Genomic DNA, 20,429 nt, shown 5'->3' on the forward strand with positions numbered 1-20,429 from the left:
GTGTATTGTATAGTAGACACTTCTACAACATGAATAATCTGTTCTAGAAACGTTTGTCATACGAACAGTAAAGTACATGTAATTTGTCTTATCCATTCCAAGATCTTTATAAACACACCTTTTTGCCCTTTCAAAAAGAAAAAAACTAGACCAAACATTCATTTGTTGGCTGTAACGTAACTGTATTTTTATTGGTTTGTAGCAACAACTTTCCCCCTTTTTCTTATCACTTTCACTCGATTTTTGGTCCATGAATGTGATAATCTATACAAACATGTATATAAATCTCAGTGTTTGTTGGTCTTTTGTCTTTCCTGTGTACAGTTATAGCAATTAAAGTCTAGAAATAAAAATCTGCATGGCAGCAGCTTTGATCTCAGAACCTCCCATCCACAGGGGGACTAACGTAACCAATTGAGCCATGTGGGATATAATTGGTTCATTGAGCAGATAGCTATTATTTGAGTTAAAATATGCATAAAAATGCTGTGCGTAATATGCACAGGGTTGAAATGCTATGTTCAGTGTTGAAAGGCTCTGCATAGCAAGGCATAACAATACTGTGTTACGCACAACATCGCTGAAGTTTGCTCTTATTAGGAAGTTTAGCAATGCATATGCTAGTTTACTCAAATTAACAATTAACAAACTCAAATGCCAATTACATTCCCTACTACAATTTGTAAGCTGTTTTATATTACCGTGCATTGCCGGAAATATAAAACAGCTTACAGCAACTCCCCTTAACTTATAGTAAAACTAGTAAAATATTCACTATTTATACCATAAGTTAAGTTATCTGTCATTACTGATGAGCAAAATACTTGATACCAACAGTGTAATATGGGCAAGGACGAATGTTTATTTGATGAAGTTTTCTTTTGTCTTCACAATGGTAGTAAGGTGTGCTTTCATATGACATGGCAAAGTTCAATCCTTTAGCTTGTGTTGTAAACCATGAGGTGCTTAACTGATAGCAAGATACTTATGCACAGCAAGCTTACGCAGCGGATTATGAAAAACTTTCCTCTTAAAGCATCTCCAGTTATTGCACCAGCAGGAACTATCATATCACAGAAATACTTTTACTAGAAAAGGAGGAAATAATAATGGCGGAATGTAATGATTTTAAGGGTTTACTTGCAACAAAATTTACATTACAGTTATTTGGTATTAAAAAATTTACCATGTCTCACTTTGCTGTGATGTAGGTGCAAAATATGTAGAAATGTAATTACAAGCTCTTAAAAGCTAAAGAACGAACGATTAATCGCAGCCATTACGAATGCGCCGCAGGCTAGAATCTTTTTATTTTGATGAAGTACTCGAGCCAACTTGGTTATTGTTTCAACACGTGGTGTTATCACGTGAATTAAAAGGTCACTAAAGGGCTCAATATAAAACGTCTCGTAGTACTAGCTTATCGCAAACAATTCGGGTTCTACCGAAGAGCCCAGTTCAAATATAAATGCTTGCTATATTACACTTTGGATTCGACTTGGTCTAATCATCTAGTTGTAATCTGATCATGTGACCCGTACATCTTGCCAAATAGCGAGAACAATTTCTGCAGCATTTTTTGACTATCACATGTGACCAACAGGCTCATCATGTTTATCAGAGTATGATATGCATTCCTTCAACTTAAGGCTAAACAATTAAACAAACTTTTACGGCAGGTTTCGCGATATCAGCGCTCAAAGTGACAGTGTTACAATTATGATAAAATAAAGGCGTAAGGACCATAGACATGATTTTATTGAATGCATGAAGTATATTTGTAAAAATATGTCGACGAATGAGGTTGCATGAAAGTGTAAACAGAAGCCATCTTGTTCAACTACGTCCCATTTGAGCTGTTTTGGAGATTAATTTCAACATACAGCGTTTTTGTGATGGTTGCAATTGACTGTTCATTTTTTAGCTTTTCAGAACTTGTAATCTCATTTCCACACATTTTGCACCTACAACACAGCGGAGTAAAACATAGTGAATTTTTTGATACCAAGTAACTGTAATGTGAAACTTGTTGCAAGTAAACCTTTAAGAAAAATAGTTTACTGCATAAGTCTGACAATCTTTAAATCGTATGTTCTTTTATGTTTCATGTTTAAATAAACTAAGTATGATAAATTCTAATTTTGAATTATTAGTTGGGTTGCCACATGTATATTCGATGTTGTAACTTCAAATCGTGACAATTTCTTGTCTAACAGCTGCAAATTGTAGAGAAATTTTGGATTTCTCATAATGTTATTTTTGTCCCGCATGTCACAGTCCTGCGCGTCACAGTTGGTTGTCTCCTCTCAAACCTCACAGAATCATTAAAGGTCGGCATGAAAATTAAACAGTACATATTTTTTGTAGGAGGGTTGTAGAGATATGAGCATGCCAAACAATAATGTCATGAGTCGAAAACTTCAGAAGATTTTTGGAATTGATTGCAAGATAGTTTTTTCATGTCAAATTATGGTCCCGCGCTCCACACCAGCTTTAATATTTAATAATTCTTCAATCCATTGCCTGACAAGGATGAAATCTCATTCAGTGATAGTTGGTGTCAAGTGCTGTCTAAAACAGCAAAAGTCACAGCAAAAGTTCACATTTGAGCTGATAAGTATTCGAGGAGGCATTCAAATGTCCCGCGTGTCACAATCAGGCCAAAAATGGCTTCACCCGAATGTGTCAACTGTTTGAAGTACATCTTGTATTGTGACATGGTTGTCAGGTCCGTTTATGATCGCTTCATGGGTTGCTACTCATTGACGGGTTTCTGTGATTACGGCACTGAGGCTGATATATTAATTGTTAGGTCATTTGCTAAATAAACTAGATCAGTTGTCACATTTACGCTTTGTCCTGGTGGCCTCAAACTTTGCTTCGTAGTACCTAAGTCAGCTTCAGTTGCTTCAGAAGAGGAACGATCATCTTCAACAAGACGGTCAATATCAGTGGCTGTTACCAAACTCGTGCCAGGTTTAGAGATAATCCTGTCAGCACATTTTGTAGTTTCTAATAAATGGTCAGTTTTGATAATATGTTCCCCAATATAAGTAAGTAAGTAATGTAAGTAATGTAAGTATTTGTAATAGCTTGGCCAATAACGCTTTATTTTTCTGAAGCCTGGCTAGTTGTCATGACAACTAAAGCAACATCAGATTTAAGGTAGTCAGTTCCTATCTTTAATGTTTCTTCCGTTAAAGAGGTCACCATGCCAGCTTTCGTATCTTCAAATGTCTGACCGGTTGTCATGCTAGTCAAACGAAAACTTGCTAGTAGTTATGTACGTCGTGTAGAATTTACGCTATAGGATGTGTATGTTATAATAAGGGTTTCTACTGTACTAGATTGTCTTGAGTAATGTACTTCTACTGTCAACATGTCAGATATATGTTTCCTTTATAATACATTTATCTCTACACCTTATACATTGTGTTTAGTTACCATAAAACCTCTAATTAAATGCCATGGCACTCTATTTTTTCAACCCTTTCTCTATGGTAGCAGTCAAATAGAGGTGGCATTCAAATAGAGGCTGACGTTGTATTTTTCAAATGTCTCGTCAAAATTCTGAAGACAGATTTAGCTCTTTTACGGCCACAGTGAATGCCACCTATATGTTGCCATCTCCTTCTGGTGAATCAATATTAACCGTGTTAGATGCAATAAATTGGCTAAGTTACCTCTGATTTGTCAAATATCTTTTTAAAATATGCAATGAGAAGCCAAAAAGATCACTAGCAGTTAGTATAATGGTACAATATATATATTATATATATTGCTTGCAATTAACCCGCGATGCTATTACAGCCTTTGTCCTACTTCAAGATTGTAAATGGACTTTGATACAAACAGAAACAACAAAAGAACTAATTATTGTTAGTGTAACCAAGTCATTACTAGTACGAGTTTGCGGACACCTTTTAACTGATCACTCGCTATTATGATTTCGCAAATATCAAAGAATATCAAAGTGGCGGCCAAATCAACTGGCATTCAATTAAAGGGTGGTGCTCATTTTTCAACTCTTCTATGGTGGCAGTCAAATAAAGAAATATGATGGTTGTTCAATTAAAGGTTTTACAATAGCTATGAAGATACAATAGTCCTAACAGAAGCCTTGCTTAATGTTTACAATCATGTTATTCAATGATTATTAATAAGTTCGTCACACCCGATTACAATGTATATCCATGTACACAGATATAAGGAAGGTTAACTTTAGGTTTATTATAGAATTAAGATAGATGAGAACATCTAATATGGATTATATGCAAATTGATGGGTTCACAGACTTAAAACTTGTCTTTAAATTGAGCTTCAATATCTCATTGCATGGGGAAGACCAATGTACTCATTCAACACAGCAACACTTTGAACACGCATCAAAAATTACGTTTTATTTGTAAATTTTGTTTAAAATTACTGACATCCTTTCATTAATAAATGATTGATATTCTCTGTCAATATAGCGTTTCTTGGGAACAACCATGGTCAATAATCTTTTTTGAATTTAAAAAAAAAGGTAAATTCTCAATCTAACACCAACTAATAAACAAAGAAGAACTCTAACAGTCCCGTTGTGGCCTTGTCTTCAGCAGTCGTAGTGAAATGAAGTGTAACAATTATATTCGTGTCAGCGGAATGTAGTGTCTTATGCTAGTTACCACTCATGGCTCGCACAGACAGTTAAATAAGAGCACAGAAATCGGCAACTGCAGGTAATGAGTCCTCGGGCCATATGACATGGTGTGGTTGAATACTTTATGTAAAATGGTAAAAATACCTTCGGGGTCTAGACCCTGCTCATTGGCAGTATGTTGTCTATGGGAAGAGTCTGGACCCTGCCCATTGGCAACCTATTGCCCACGGGCAGGGGCAGTATGTTGCAGGGCAGGAGGCAGTACTTCAACCTTGCCTACAAGCGTTGGAGCATTGGGCAGGGGTCAGCACTTTAACCTTACTTAAAAATTCACTCGTATGCTGAGAGAATTTTAGGCAAGGCTATTTCTGTTTAGTTTCTAGAATGTTTTGAATGGTTGCCAATTATTTATGAAGCTTTGCTAAAAATGGTTAAAAACTTGCTATACTGTTTCTGACTACTTTATTTATTCTGACAGTTGAGTACATTGTCAGATAGATAAGTATATGGGTTGAGATCTAGCATCCTGATATGGCTATGCTATAATCATGTCGTCTTGACAATGGCCTAGCCATTGACAGATTTACTGATTTTGCTCATAATAGTAACAGTAATGAGAATGGTTTAGTTACTGTTTGTTATGTGATATTAGTTTTAACAGGAATAAACTACTGTAATCTCTTTTAATGACACATCTTATATATATACTCACCATCAAATGACACAATAATATTGGTCAAAGGAGTATTTGCACATTAATTTTCCTTAGCTACCCATCCTTGTTCGTGCTTCCATTTTTCCTATGTTGAAACTAAAATCATTGCAGCTTTTACAGCATTTTACAGATCAATTTTTAAACTAGTGTCAGAAAAAGTATAGATAACTGGCATTATATGTGTTATTGTTATAGATAAAAATTAAAGGCTCTTGAGGTAAAGTCTGCTGTGTTTCTATTGGTCTCCAGCTTTGATGGTCACATCAGCTGCCTTGTTCAAAGTTCGCACTATTTTAACATGGAATTTGACATCAGAAACATCCACGTTTCCCTGGTTCCCATTTTTCTTGAGCCTCACTCCCTTTATTACGTACCTTCTCACCAAAGATCTCAAGATTTGTTGCAGTCGTTCTGCGTGCATCTTTGAAGGCAATAATGGCTGGCAAGCTTGCTGAGATCATGAGGGTTAAATGTGTGTTCCTAAGCAACAAATACTTACATGTAGGTAAGGTTTGTACAGTTCTCAACTGACTTGAAATGGTAAAAAAGGAAATATTCATTCAACTTTGATATATTGTTCACTTAGCAGGTCTTAGTTTATATTCCAGTTGTGTTACATCTCCACCCACCTGCACTGCCTGTCAATATTTCTTATAAAGATTGGATATGGCAACTAATTTTTGTTTGAGTTCTAACTTGTTATGTGACAGTTATAGCTGGTATGAGTTTATGCTAGTATCACATGACAATTATAATAATTTATATGTAGTTATTTTACAATAATTATACAGTTACTGTATGCGTCACATAATCTTATATACCTCAACCTTATGTGTTACATGAACTCTATGGAACTTTCTAACTACAGCATATTATCTACTTAGTGACTACAGAGCGATAGCGCAAGTATATGGGAGAGGTCAAAGTTCAGAATGAGGCATCATCATAGCTTGGCATGATGTGTAAATCATAAGTAGAGTTTAGTTTAAAGAACAAATTGGAAATGACTTGTTGACTTCATGCAGGATAAATCAGCAGGGTTGGTGGCTGCTGCCTTCATCTCCATAGTACCAGGATATATCAGCAGGCCTGTTGCTGGTTCCTATGACAACGAAGAATCCCCATAGTATGCATGCTCCTAACCTACTACCTCTGGTTTAAAGCTGTCAAAACTGGCTCGATCTTTTGAGCTGTTATTTTTTCTATCCCCTACTTTTACATGGTTAGTAGTTTCCCTTTTACATTTATGACTCAGCTAGGTTTCAGGCTAGACATTATGTTCTCACTCCCAAGTATTAGGTATGTTCATTCATTTTGTTTAGTTGTGTTTATTTTGTTATAATGTACGTTTATTTAGTGATAGTGGATGTTTAAATATCTATCAATACATGGATTGTTGTTGTAACATGTCCTAACACAGTAATATAAGTACAGTAGACGCTCTTATTACGTTTACCTCCTATAATGTGAATTCCACATAACGGAAATAATTTATGTAGTTTTCGCATTGTACTCTGCCTCTCTTGCCGCAATTATGAGAGAGAATGATGTATGCGATTATCCGACTTAACTCTATTATTATACACATGTATACTAGTACCCTGGCAGTCTACGTAGCATCAGAAGTCATCAGGCATGTCGATTAACCCTTTGAACCCTGGCCGTTTTTGGGAATGCGTGTCAGTAACCCTAGGCAATCTGTCCAACGATCCAAAGTTTTAGAAATTTTATTAAATACATCTAAGTGTGCTCATAATACCATGATATTCGGTAAAGCACTAGTGAATAAGTTGGGCAACTCACACCAAATGTCATCGAACAGAAAAAAACAGTACTTCACCATTATTCGGGCTAAAACTATAAAAGTTTGTACGACTTTGCAAAACTTGTAAAAACATTTACAGCAGTAGCATATCCATTTAGCACTTGTTCATGATCATTTCATGACTCAAAATGTACTGGAAAATTATAATTAGTACAATAAAATTCTTTATTTGCATCAAAATAATTTATGACCTACCGAAAAATGAGTCGTATCGATTTTTTCACTAGATGGTTCTAATAAAATTAGTTAATAAAACGAAAAAATTAGGTAAAGGTATTTGAAAACTGTTACAAATAGAAGTTAAATTTCTGAACTAACATCTCGTGCAAAAATTAAAAAAACATTGGCTTGCGTTGTTGCTTAGAAACAGCGATTGTAAACAGAATTGTGCCAATGCCAGTTTTGCAGCCACTAGGGTATCTGACGCACCCTACGTCATGCCGCAAAGGTAATGCCGTTAGGGTTCAATAGGTTAAGTACAGAGATTAAGTAGCTGTGCAGTTGTTCAGAAATATTTAAAGGCAATAAGTAGGTGCTGGATGTCACGAGTTGTAGTCTCATCAAATGCTCTATTTTATCCTAACATCAAATTTTGGAGACGATAGACGGACGGTCAGACAGACACTGCTTTTATTATGTATAGTAAATATATATTTTTGTTTTACTTTATTATCCTTAACATTGATTATTAGTTAACTTTATTAATTATTACTACTTTAATTGTTTATGCTATTATATTACTTCATCTCTAGTATCCTTCCTATCATGCTCCTGTTGTTATATTAAGTTAGCCAATTATTATGAGACATATTATTTAGCCGATTTATTATAGTTAGATAACTTTTAAAAACAGGAAGTATATTCCTTAGATGATTCAACTGAGTCATCTACTCTCTTACTGGGTTTTTCTAAAGGTCAAAATAACTGTTAGTTTGAGACAATAGTGTTAACATTGTTTATAGGTTTTGCAGTGACTGCTGCTATTTACAAGTTCATTGAGAGCTCAATAGGATTGTTCATGTCACAATTTGTATGACTGAGTCTCACACTTTTCTTTTCATGTCTGAGTTTTGTACTGGTTGTCCCTGATACATTCTAGCCTAGCGCTTAGTATGTCCACGTTTTGTACTACTTGCCTTGTATATAATGCACATCAGTTCATGGTTGTCAGGTGTCATTTTGGAGGGGCTATGTACTTACCATAGACCTTATCCCTCTTCACTTGTTGGCACTTATGGTTACCGGAAGGTTCTCTCATAGGATATATGTAGCCTACAGTGCAATAAGTACTATGAGATACACTAGCGCAGTGTTTTTCAACCTTTTTTGAGTCAAGGCACATTATTACATTGGAAAAATTTTGTGGCACACCAGTAACCAAAAATGTTATAAAATGACACTCTGAGCAGTATATTTAATCACAATATATTTCATCAATTTATTTATACTCAGCAAGTGGGAAACCTGAGTCTGTATAGATAAACACAAAGCCGATATCCTGGCAGGAATAAAAGAAAGACAGACACGAAGGTCTTCTTCAACAGTCTCTCTCTGTTTTTAGTTTATATAGAAGTTAGGCTTGAAAAGCACAGCTCACACAGATATGTGGTGGAAAATGGGATCAATGTGAGAACAGCTTTGTTAGCCAGAATGGGGAACTCCTTGGCAGCAGTCAACCAAAAACTGTCCAAAGGGAGATCAGCAAATCTTAGTTTTAAACCCGATCCTGTTTCAGTTCAGTTAGTTCCTCTTGCTCTTGTAAAGTCATATCTTTTCCACCAACTGATGCTGGGCTGTATGGATCCCTAACCCAGTTAAAGTATTCAGAAGTGGCTGAAGAGAAATAAAATGACAACTTCTGCTCGAGACTTTTTAAATGTTTACATATTACCTCACACAGTGCAGCAGTGGGACTAAAACTATGGAACTAGCTTTTAGTGCTTTCTCATTTACCTTTGTGGTTTTTCTCATAAAGGTGGCCTGTTTCTCTGTATTTACACGCAAGCGAACAAAATAGTCTGTAGGCTTGTTTTGAAGCAAAGGGTGTTTCATTTGGAGATGGCGTTTAAGCTTGCTCGGCACCATGGCGCTGTTAGATAGCTTCTCGCTACACACCAGGCATAATGGAGTAGGTGTCATCTCATCCCCGGTGAAAGTGAATCCATACGAATGATAGCTTTTACTATATTGCCTTGAGCTCACCGTCTTTGCTTTCTTTTTCCCACCAATCATACTAGGGCCTTCATCCGGGTCAGAATCTTGTACAGAGACCAATTCGGAGTTTGCAGTTGTCCTTTTCAAAAACTTCTCCATGACTGCCACCCAACCTCTCGGGTACATCAGTCAGCTACGTGTGCCAGACGGATGAATATTACCGTAAAACCTGTATTTGAAGGCCACTTTTATTTCAAGGCCACCTATATTTGAGTGACACTTTGATATTCATCACACTAGTTAGTAATCAAAGGTGCCTAACTGGGCATAGTGTACTAACCGACCATTCCGCTTTTGATGAACTCTGAGTTTTGTGGGCCGATATTAAATGCATTGACCATGCATCAAACCCATGAATAGATGCACCCGGATCTTGGTGCCTGGATATTTAGCCTACTACATCAAGGCCTGAGCATTCAAATACAACACTCCTACCGCATAGGTTGCCTCAGAGCCTGAGGAACCTGTAATTAAAAAGGGACATTGGATAATTTTTCACGGCACACCTGAGGATCTCTCATGGCACACTAGTGTGCCGCGGCACAGTGGTTGAAAATCACTACACTAGCGTTTTATGATATACAATCTTGTCTATGAGATATACTTGCGTATATGGGATATGCTTGTCTCTATGAGATACACTCGCCTTCATGACGTCTTTTATACTATCATATTTTTAACCAAAATTTAATTAAAAATTTGTTAAAAAAAAGTTGCCTATTTTCTTCCGTTAATGGGAATTTTAAAATGTAAGGGACCTAGGCTAAGTCATCAAATGAATAAGTATTGTGTGCGTTCCCTTGAATTACATTAGTACACTAGTTCCTTATCTGGTTGTGGTAAATCCTTACGACTTAGTAGCCTGTGTTCGAGCTGTTATTCACAATCAATATAATATCAATTAGACAGGTAGTCTTCACCCTTTGTTCAATTGTTTAGACAAGTTTAAAATTGTATTTTCCATTTATCATTAGGTATCAAAGCAAACAAGTTAAGGACACGGTATGCAGGTTTGACCCAGAGAATTATCTCCCCTTGATTTTGTTTTGGTTCAAAGAAAGCCAATGCAATGGCATCAATGTGGATTACTAAATTTTCTGAGCCATGTTATTTATAGATGATATTATTTATAGAGATGTAGGGCTACACAATATGTAAACAACGGTTGAAATTTTGAATTCTAACTTTGTACACACGAGCAAGCCTTTTTACCCTATACCGTGTTACCAAACTCCACTTGCCTGTAAAAGTACTTGAGGTAGCACAATTCTTGGTAGACTGAATATCATATTGGAGCTCCGAATTTTTTATAACCAAATGAAAAAAGTAGAAGTAATTTATTGCAAAGAGTAAAACTCAATAAAAAGGAGAAGTAAAGCATTGCAAATAGTGTGAGGAAAACTGGTGTGTTTCCCTTACTGCTGCGCAAGGAAACAAACCACTGTGTGCAAAGCAATAGAAATATATATATTTGACAATATATATAATAATATTACTGCAGAAGATTAGATGATCTTAGAAAGAGATGATCTTTTAACATGCCTTTCCCCAGGCGAAAAGATATCCAATTGACTAAGCGGCAATTTTATTTTGACAAAGTTTTGAAAACTAAGTTTAATCGACTCGAAACTTCAGTATTACAAGATCAAAAGTATACTGCACGAAGCAACAAAAGTTTCATAAGCCGGAAGTGTGGAAGTACAAAAAGAACTAACGTTCTGTCAGCAGCCACTCTTTAGTTCTCGGTCAGCTAAAAGTGCCTTCGGATGTTTTGCTATGCCTCAAGAACGAATAGTCTAATGGACTTGAAGCTATGAATTTATATTGACATTGTATACACACAAAACAATTGTATACGGACAGACAAAAATTTTTTAATCCTGTATATACCGGAAGTACAGAAAAACCCAGCGGAACTATGAATCCAAGGTGAATCAGATAGGTAAACATTTTCCTGAATTATTTGGAGCGCATGTGTTAAAGTGTTAAACTTGAATTGTTTTAAACATTCAGAAGTTGTCTTATCATGAGCTAGAATATGATAGCATAAGATATAATATAGTGAAACTAGTTGACTTTGAAAATGGGTGAAGTTTGCTGCATGCAAGCATTATTCTTTAACCCTTTCACTGCCGTATGCGCATTTATGCGAAATCTATGGTTGACTGCCGTGTGCGAACTTTCTGGCAATTACATAGTAACCTAATTTTATTATTCGTTGACAACATAGCCAACGACCTTTAGTACCTTTATGGTATTGACAGTATTGTTCGGAAATGTCTCTATAAAGTTAGCCTAAATTTTCGAAGCAATTTTGAATCTTTGTTTGGGATTTTCCAACTCAAAAATGCATGCACATTTTTCACTTTTAATGTTCAAAATATTTATTGTTACATGGCTCCCTCAAGTACCTCCCAAGTCAGAAAATTAAAAAATACTTATGTTGATGGAATTATGGCCGATTCCGATTTTAGTGATTACACAAATAATGAAAGCAGTAGCTCTGACGACGATGAGATTAATATTAGTGTTGCAACAAGATGTCATTTTCAAAATTATAGTTTCACATAGCTTTAGCAAGCTATATAATATAGCCACAAAATTATATCTTCACATACATGTAGCTTTAGCAAGCTATGTAGTATAGCTAATTTGACAATTTTTGCATAGTGATGTTTGTAAACTTTTAAAACAGTTAACAACATAAAATATACTTGAATATTATATACTTTAAAATTGAAAAATTACGAGTATGTATCATGCTCCAAAATCAGCAATTTTCAGTAAAATGGCTGGCAGTAGGCCAAAAGCTAAATTCCTACATGGATGGCAGTGAAAGAGTTAAGGTCAGGTTTGCTACACAAAAATTAGTAATTGGTATTTTAAAGGTTGACTTTCAACAATTTACATTACAGTTATTTGGTATCAAAAGGTTCACAATGTCTTACTCTGCTGTGTAGTAGGTTCAAAATATGTGGAAATGTGATTACAAGCTCCTAAAAGCTCAAAAACGAACAGTTAAAAACGACTGTAGGTTGGAATCCCTTACTTTGATGACATACTCAACTCGACGTGGTTATTGTTTTGACACATGGTGTTATCAACCGAAATGAAAAGCCAATTGAAGGCACAATATAAAACGTCTCGGAACACTTGTTTAGGATTAACACTTTGGGTTCTACCAAAAAGCACTTATCAAATATACATGTAGACGCTCGCTACTTCACAGTTTCTTTTCAGCCTTGTATAATCATCTAGTCATAATCTTATCATGTGACCCATATTTTCTAAAAAATGGGGCAAGCAATTCTCAAAGTGACAGCATTACGATGATAACGAAATAGATGCCTAAAGACAGTAGACATGGTTTTATTGAATGCGTGAAGTTTATTCGTGAAAGTATTTTGACGAATGAGGTCGCCTGAAGGTGTTAACAAAAGCACATCGTGTTCAACTACGTCATATTTGAGCTGTTTTGATAGGGGTTCCAATCTACTGCTGTTTTCGTGATGGCTGTGATTAACTGTTTGTTTTCATCTTCTACCAGCTTGTAATCACATTTCCACATATTTTGAACCTACAACATAGCAGAGTAAAACATGGTGAACCTTTTGATACCAAATAACTGTGATGTAAACTTTGTTGCAAGTCAACCTTTAAGATACATCCTGTTAGTCTACTTTCTAATTTATCTACAAACTATCTATCTGCATATTAAAATCAGCTTATAAACAATGAGAGTTGCCTGTCACTCGCTACCAGATTGGCACATTGCCAATGTACAATTTGAGTAAGCTGACCAATAAGAAGTACCACTCTCCGTGACTTACGGCCACGATTTTTTGTCTTGATTAAAAGCAGTAGCCCGTTTGCTCCCATACACCGACATATATAGCCTAGCGATTCCATCAAGCTTGTGTGGCTAAATTGGTAGGGTGTCGGACTGGCAAATTGGAAGTTCCGAGATCAAATCTTCGGCGATGTGGATTCTTTATTCCAAGATTTTAATATAGCTGGACACATTCAATGACGACAAAGTTTGAAAAATATACATATAGACTAGCTGTAGAACCCAGCTTAGCCCGGGTAATAAAAAGTTTTTGAAAAGAAGAATTATTTGTATGTAACGTATAACAACATTTGCCATTCTAAATTTCAAACCAAATATCTTTAGAAAAGTGTTTTGTGTAATCGATATAAATTAACAGAGAAAATAAAGACAATTGTAAAGGTTTACAAACTTTGTCCAACAACTTTTAAATTTCATATCTTGAGCAAAAACCTTTGTGCAGGTAAAACAAATTTAAAATATAAAACTACAATAAAAAGGTTTAAATGTAAATGTGAAATAACTAGCAAGTAGTAGCTAAATTAAGTCTGTTTTGCTACAATTACAATAAGAGATGATTCGATCATGGTACAATTAATACAAACTGAGAAAACTAAATAAATGTTCAGAATATTTTGAATTAATAATAGCAATTCTTGCATAGAAGTGTGTGCTTAAAAAGTTACTGCTCCACAAGCAACTATCAAAACTCTGAATATAACGATACTGCTACTTCTCAATACTGGTACAAATGTAAAAATAAGATAATGTACTGTCTTTGTCTGACGGAACGATGAGATAATGTAGAGGCCATTCCTACTTGGAATAATACAATTGTCAATGTATTATTGACAATTGTATTATTCCAAGTAGGAATGAAAAGTATTGACCCTCACCGGGATTTAGTAATTAAACCTTACGATAAGCCGGAAATAGAAGTTCACGGCAATAGAAGTATGTATATAGATATATTTCTCAAAGTTGGTCGTGTGTATGTGTGCGTGCCCAGCTATAGCTATTAAAATCTTGGAATAAAGATTTGGTATCGCAAAAGATGTGACCTCGGAACCCCCTATTCGCTAGTCTGACACCTTACTAACCAAGCCACACGAGTTTGATAGATTCGCTAGGCAATATATGCCGTTATATAGAAGCACTTACTCTACCGTTCTCCATTACGACGCAACGTGATGACGCAACGGCATGGATAGCGGTGACATAATTTTATGCTTGCTCAATCGTGAGAGCAAATAGTTAGCTCTTATTAATGAGCTTACTCAAATTAGTTATTGCCAATGGGCCAGGCTAATAGCAAGTGGCAGGGAATAGCAAATATAGCAATTACTTCTCATTGTTTATAAGCTGATTTTTAATACCCGGGCAACGCCAAGCATCCAGCTAGCAGTGGCAAATGTTAAATACAAATAATTTTTTTGTTCAAAGACTTTTAGTACTCTGGCAACACCGAGCAGTACAGCTTGTTAGCATACATATGCCTTATTGAGGAGTAAACAGTGTCCAACTTTGATTAATTGTTGTGATGTCGGAGTTGTCCTCTTTTTAAAATACCGCAGTTGTACTATACCTTGTTACCCTATAGTACAGTTTACAAACTCTATTGAAATTCAACATTTCCATGGTCTCATTACATTCACAGTAACACATATGCACAGAAAATCATCTTTTTAATAGCTAATCACGTTTTTATCACTTTCTTAATAGGCATTCGGTGTGTTTGGACTCTGTCAGATTTACGCGTTCGTCGTCTATGTCCGATCTCGTATGACATATGACCAGTTCACCCTTCTGCTCAGAACCATAGTGACTGTTGTTGGAGGAACAGCATTGGTCATAAGGGACTGCTCACAGCTACAGGTATTGTTTGTTATAAAATGTAATTGTAGAAGTTTAAATCTGTTACACCGTCTCTCACTAGTTTGTTTGTATGTAAAACTCTGTTTCTGGGTTGTCTCAGGTACTTTTATCTGGGCTTCAATATTGACTAAAGTAACTCATGTGTATCATAAATTTTTATTTCTCTCTACAAACAGACATTAGTTTGAAGTTAATGTCTTGTTATATAAAAGTTGTCTTTTCCACCTGTCTTATGTTATGTGGAAAGCATTTTGCTGCTTGAAAATAAATCAACTTGAAGAGTTAATGTAAAGTTGGAGCTAAATGAAGGCTAAATGTGGTCTTCACAGTAGATACATAGCAAACATATGGTATTGTTATATTTACATAATATTTAAATTTAGTTGTGATATATACATTTTTATTCAGCGATCTTCCATAGTTGGTTTAAAGGTTGACTTGCAACAAAATTCATATTACAGTTATGTAGTATCAAAAAGTTCACTATGTCTTACTCAGTTGTGTTGTAGGTGTAAAATGTCTGGAAATGTGATTACATGCTTTTAAAAGCTAAAAAATGAACAGTTAATCGCAGCCACATGTCTATTGTTCTTACGCATCTATTTTACCGTCATTGTAATGCTGTCACTTTTAGCAGTGATATCTTATAACATACCATAAAAATGCGTTCAATTTCTTAACCTTAGCTCGAAGGAGTACATATCATTGTCTGATAATCATGATGAGCCTGTTGGTCACCTGTGATAATCGAAAAATGCTGCAGCAATTATTTGCGAAGTATTGGGTCACATGATCAAATTACAACTTGACGATTAGATCAAGCCGAAACAAAACTGTAAAGCAGCGAGTATCTGTATTTGATACGGGGTCTTCGGTAAAACCCGAAGTGTTTGTCATAAACTAGTGCTATGATAAGTTTTATATTGAGATTTTATTGGCCTTTCAATTCCTGTGAGAACATCACGTGACAAGACAATAACCAACTGTAATGACTACTTCAGAGAAATAAAGAGATTCCAATTTACGATGGCTTTTCGTTTTTGAGCTTTTAAGAGTTTGTAATCACATTTCCACATACTTTGCACCTACACCACAACAGAGTAAGGCATGGTGAATCTTTTGATACCGAATAATTGTAATGGGAATTTTGTCGCGAGTCAACCTTAAAGTTCAAACTCAAATTTTTATTATTATGTATGACCTTACAAGTATCTATTTTGTGGTGAGATTCTTAGCTGTCATTATGACTTTGTTTCTTACTGTTTTGCTTGATATTTTGTTTGCTCTATGATTTCAAGTGATTTAATTATTTTACTCATAATATTTTTAACAGAGCTAACATTGTAGTTTGTATTTGCTCTCTTGGGAGTAATGGTTCGTCTTATGTTGATCTTGGCTCCTGTTATGTGCATCCTCACCGGCATTAAGGTCTCCACCACCCTCTCATTTTACAGGAAAAATATGTATCCAATCTTTAGGTCAAAAAAATCTTAACCATCCAGCAAAAAGATGTCTAAAAAGATGGTTGGAGCACTCAACTACCCATTTAAAAATGAGGTGGTTAACGGAGGGTTCTCAGTAGCTTGTATGTAATACTTTTAAAATGTTGATGTATGACTATATCATGCCTACAGATCTACAAGCTTTAGTTACCGAAGGAACTAGATGTGGCTTCAAAAAGTGATATTTTCTGAAACCATCACCATTGTTAGCGAGAAGAAAATTACTTAAAAAATGGCGCTTGGCTAAACTGATCAACTCAACATTTTCTATTAGCATTGTTTCAATGGCTTGTACCTATTGAGGAGTTGTTTCCTTTTCAAGGTGGTCACTGCTGTAGTCTTTATCATGACCTCTATCCTCATCACCTATGTTTTTCAATGCACCTGGGTCACTTCAGAGGCCTACTCCAGTCCTTCCATCGTTCTCTCCGCCAAATCAGGCGATGGTGATGGCAGTGTTATATTTGATGACTTCAGGGAAGCTTACTACTGGCTGAGGCAAAACACTCCAGAGGTAGCAAGGATGTTCTTCACTGTGATATTTAGTTATACCGTTAAACGCAAATGTTCATTTGTGTCCTGGTAACTCTTACTAAATAAAATTGTAGTTAAAGTGATATTTACTTTTTGTATTCCAACATCAACTATGAACCTATTAACAACGTTTGTTGTTCATTTGAACACTCACATTGGTTGAAGATTTTTTATTCCCTCTCTGATTAGTTTGGTCTTCTAGAACTTGCCTCCTCCCTTTGTAATGTGTGTTAGTTTTTCATTGACTAGCTAGTCGTTGATTCTCTCTCGCTAAGTTTATATACACACTCGCTTTTTTGTCCAGGATGCAAAAATTATGTCTTGGTGGGATTACGGATATCAGATAACAGCTATGGCTAATCGGACAATTTTGGTAGACAACAATACTTGGAACAACACTCACATATCCAGAGTTGGGCAGGTGGGCATCTTAGGATTGACTTTGCTTATTCTTTCATTCTGAGACATTCGAGAGATCTATTACTTGACCACACAGTATGATCCCATTTACTATTTTGCGTTGAATGCTTTGTCATGCAGGCAGTGTCATCGCCTGAGGATAAAGCCTATGAAATCTTGAGAGAGTTGGATGTGGGATATGTGCTCGTTATATTTGGTTGTCTCACGGGATATTCCACAGATGGTAAATGCTCTTTCTTCCGATGGACTTGCATTCAAACACCTGCCTCTCGATCTCTCCCACTCATCTCTCTCCCAATCGTCTCTCACTCGTCACTCTCCCACTCGTCTCTTTTTCCCAATCATCTGTCTCACCCGTCTCTCCCACTCCTCTATCACTCGCCTCTTTCCCACTCATCTCTCACTCCCACTCGTCTCTCTCTCTCCCACTCGTCACTCTCTCCCACTTGTCTCTCTCACTCGTCTCTTTCTCCCACTCGTCACTCTCACTCATCTCTCTCACTTGTCTCTCTCACTTGTCTCTCTCACTCGTCTCTCTCACTCGTCTCTCTCACTCGTCTCTCTCACTCGTCTCTCTCTCATCTCTCTCTCTCACTCATCTCTTTCACTCGTCTCTCCCTGACTCATCTCTCTCACTCGTCTCTCTCTCATCATCTCTCTCACTCGTCACTCTCACTCGTCTCTCTCTCTCACTCGTCTCTCTCACTCGTCTATCTCACTCGTCCCTCTCACTCGTCTCTCTCACTCGTCTCTCTCACTTGTCCCTCTCACTTGTCCCTCTCACTCGTCGCTTTAACTCATCTCTCTCACTCGTCTCTCTCACTCGTCTCTCTCACTCGTCTCTCTCACTCATCTCTCTCACTCGTCTCTCTCACTCGTCTCTCTCACTCGTCTCTCTCACTCGTCTCTCTCACTCGTCTCTCTCACTCGTCTCTCTCACTCGTCTCTCTCACTCGCCTCTCTCACTCGTCTCTCTCACTCGTCTCTCTCACTCGTCTCTCTCACTCATCTCTCTCACTTGTCTCTCTCACTCGTCTCTCTCACTCGTCTCTCTCACTCGTCTTTCTCTCATCTCTCTCTCTCACTCATCTCTTTCACTCGTCTCTCCCTGACTCATCTCTCTCACTCGTCTCTCTCTCTCATCTCTCTCACTCGTCCCTCTCACTCGTCTCTCTCACTCGTCTCTCTCACTCGTCCCTCTCACTTGTCCCTCTCACTCGTCCCTTTAACTCGTCTCTCTCACTCGTCTCTCTCATCCGTCTCTCTCACTCGTCTCTCTCACTCGTCTCTCTCACTCGTCTCTCTCACTCGTCTCTCTCACTCGTCTCTCTCTCTCATCTCTCTCTCTCACTCATCTCTTTCACTCGTCTCTCCCTGACTCATCTCTCTCACTCGTCTCTCTCTCATCATCTCTCTCACTCGTCACTCTCACTCGTCTCTCTCTCTCACTCGTCTCTCTCACTCGTCTATCTCACTCGTCTATCTCACTCGTCCCTCTCACTCGTCTCTCTCACTCGTCTCTCTCACTTGTCCCTCTCACTTGTCCCTCTCACTCGTCCCTTTAACTCATCTCTCTCACTCGTCTCTCTCACTCGGCTCTCTCACTCGTCTCTCTCACTCGTCTCTCTCACTCGCCTCTCTCACTCGTCTCTCTCACTCGTCTCTCTCACTCGTCTCTCTCACTCGTCTCTCTCACTCATCTCTTTCTCCCACTCGTCACTCTCACTCATCTCTCTCACTTGTCTCTCTCACTTGTCTCTCTCACTCGTCTCTCTCACTCGTCTCTCTCACTCGTCTCTCTCTCATCTCTCTCTCTCACTCATCTCTTTCACTCGTCTCTCCCTGACTCATCTCTCTCACTCGTCTCTCTCTCTCATCTCTCTCACTCGTCCCTCTCACTCGTCTCTCCCACTCGTCTCTCTCACTCGTCCCTCTCACTTGTCCCTCTCACTCGTCCCTTTAACTCGTCTCTCTCACTCGTCTCTCTCATCCGTCTCTCTCACTCGTCTCTCTCACTCGTCTCTCTCACTCGTCTCTCTCACTCGTCTCTCTCACTCGTCTCTCTCACTCGTCTCTCTCACTCGTATCTCTCTCTCTCGTCTCTCTCACTCTCTCTCCCACTCGTCACTCTCTCTCCCACTCGTCACTCTCTCTTTCCCACTCGTCACTCTCTCCCACTCGTCTTTCTGAATCGTCTCTCTCATTCGTCTCTCTCTCACTCGCCTCTCCCACTCGTCACTCTCTCCCACTCGTCTCTCTCACTCGGCTCTTCCACTCGTCTCTCCCACTCGTCTCTCCCACTCGTCACTCTCTCTCTCTCTCACTCGTCACACTCTCGCTCGTGTCTCTCCCACTCGTCACTCTCCCACTCGTCACTCTCCACCTCGTCACTCTCTCTCCCACTCGTCACTCTCTCCCACTCGTCTCTCTCTCTCACTCGTCTCTCTGAATCGTCTCTCTCACTCGTCTCTCTCTCTCACTCGCCTCTCCCACTCGTCACTCTCTCCCACTCGTCTCTCCCACTCGTCACTCTCTCCCACTTGTCACTCTCCCACTCGTCTCTCTCCCACTCGGCACTCTCCCACTCATCACTCTTTTTCCCACTCGTTACTCTCTCTCCCACTCGTCACTCTCTCTCCCACTCGTCACTCTCTCCCACTCGTCTCTCTCTCACTCGCCTCTCTCTCACTCGCCTCTCTTTTGCACTCACACTTCTCTCACTCACGCTTTTTTTACCCACACTTCACTTTTCACACTCACGCTTTTCTCACTCATGCGTTTCTCTCTCCCCTTCTCCGCTTTTTCCCCTGCCCCGGTCTCTCCCCTTCTGGTTCATTGTTCCCGCACCCTCTGCTCCCGTTCCCTTCCTTTTC

General features: G+C 37.9%; 2 pseudogenes; one reads left to right on the forward strand and one right to left on the reverse strand.

Annotated features, from left to right (window-relative positions):
• Positions 1–20,429, forward strand: part of LOC137394334 (dolichyl-diphosphooligosaccharide--protein glycosyltransferase subunit STT3A-like) — a 61,784-nt pseudogene that overhangs the window by 39,784 nt on the left and 1,571 nt on the right.
• Positions 18,229–20,392, reverse strand: LOC137393020 (uncharacterized; annotated as a pseudogene).

The sequence above is a fragment of the Watersipora subatra genome, chromosome 4 (genome assembly GCF_963576615.1).
Source record: "Watersipora subatra chromosome 4, tzWatSuba1.1, whole genome shotgun sequence".
NCBI lineage: Eukaryota > Metazoa > Bryozoa > Gymnolaemata > Cheilostomatida > Watersiporidae > Watersipora > Watersipora subatra.